Genomic DNA, 1967 nt, shown 5'->3' on the forward strand with positions numbered 1-1967 from the left:
TAAGTACTGAAAAAGTCGGGACCCTACACACCTTATCTCTCAGATGCCTTTGCCTCTCATGCATCGATCTCCTTGGTCTCCGTCCAGCCCCAGGGGGGCAGCAAGGGGAGACTGAGGGCGGGAGGAGGGAGCCCTCTCTTCCAGCTCCGGCCTCTGTCCGACCAGAGCGCAGCACAGGTGCCGCCGGTGCTGGCGGCGGCGCTCTAGCCCTCTCCTCCTCTCTTTTCCTGTATCATCTCTGGGTCGTCCTCCTTTATCCTTTTTGTCCTCTACGACCCCCTTCTCTGTTTTTTTTTTTTTTCTTCCTGCTTTTAAACATCTTAAAACAAATTTCTTTGTGTTAAATAGCTCTGCTTTGAATACCGACAGCGGGCATTAAAAGCAGAGGTGTTTTAGTGCCTGTTTTCCCTGCGGCGTCATGAGTTCTCTGCGCTCGTTCCCAGTCCTTCTCCGCGTCCCCACTTCCTGGACTTGCCTCGCTTCCTCCGGCTCCAGGCCCGTCATTCAGCTCCGTCTGCAGCGTCTCCCTCTCATCCTCTCTCCTCCACTCCCTGCTCTCCAAACAGCATCTGCAGTTCTGACTCGCATATTCTGTGACAGAGAGCAGTGTCCAGTCACTCTAAAAGGTCGCCCTTGTGCACGATGGGAGAGCCAGGTCTTTGGGGAATGAAAGGATGTAAGAACTGTCCCTAGTGAACTTTAGTTTCTCCTCAAACAAATTTCAATTGGGATAGAGCTTTGGGGACATTCTGTAGGTGTTATCCCACATTTTGGGGGTGGGGGGTGGAGGGGTCAGTAAGAGACCCCATCCTGTCGCCAGTCGCCCTGTCTCCCTCTCGGGCCTCATTTGAGCTGCTCCATTGGACAATGCAACGGGCTGTGTCCTGGGTGGTGCCAGAGTCCAGTGTCTCCGTGAATCTGTCCACTGTCTGCAGCTGGTGGACGCACTGCCTCTCAGCAAAGCACACAGAGCTCCCGTCGCTGGTTCTCCTATCTCATTGCAAACCTTCTCTGCTCCTCGGTTCATCTTTTTCTAGCTTTAGAAGCTTCTTCCAGAACATCATTCCTCTAGAATACAAATCTAATTTTCTCACTCTCTTCTTTAAAATCTTTCGATGACTTTTTCCACATTTTTAAATAACATCCTTAGTAACTTCCAGACCTAAAAAGGAAATTGAAAATTCCCAGTGGCTTTCTTTCTTGAGCAACATCCTTCTAACCTGGAAACTGGACCATGACACTCTGGACCTCAGAGGCATTTACCATCCCTCTCTGTCTCCCCAGGATATAGAGGTCACCCCTCCTCACTGTCCCTCAAGACCCTTACTCCATATCACACTGCTCTTTGCCTACTCCACTCACTTCTCCAAGTCCCAGCCACACTGAAATGATGTTAGCTCTTCAGATATTCTGTCCTATTTTCTGTGGCTACAATTTTTTCTTCCTCTCTTGGTCTGGCTACTTCTTTCTTACTAAATTTAATTCGGCATTGCTTTCTCCAGGAACTATTCCAGACTCCAAAGCTGAGCTGGATGCTGTAGGTGCCCAGCTAGAAGCCTTCACCCACCTTCTCACACTGCCCTGTAATGTGCTGACTGCTGTAAACATACAATAGAAACCTGTCTAATGGATGAGATAAAGCTTGAAAATATGTATTTTACTATAAGGCTACAGTATACCACTTTGTAGATAACATTAACATGACATCACACTTTTACAAGGCACCTAATACACACAAATATAACCAGCTTGGTCAATTACTATATTGGGCGAACACTTTATGTGAAAGCAGAGACCTTCTGAGTTACGGTGTTTGAGCAAGTTGGGGTGCATCCCAAGAGCAAGGACCAAACCTTCGGGTACTACATAAGGTAGAATGTAATTATTCTGCCCAAACGTCAGTAGAACAAGTGACCACAGTGAGAGTGGAGAGTCACAGGGTCATTCTCCTGGCAGGCCGGCAGGAG

The sequence above is a fragment of the Pteropus vampyrus genome, unplaced genomic scaffold (assembly GCF_000151845.1).
Source record: "Pteropus vampyrus isolate Shadow unplaced genomic scaffold, Pvam_2.0 Scaffold383, whole genome shotgun sequence".
NCBI classification, from domain to species: domain Eukaryota; kingdom Metazoa; phylum Chordata; class Mammalia; order Chiroptera; family Pteropodidae; genus Pteropus; species Pteropus vampyrus.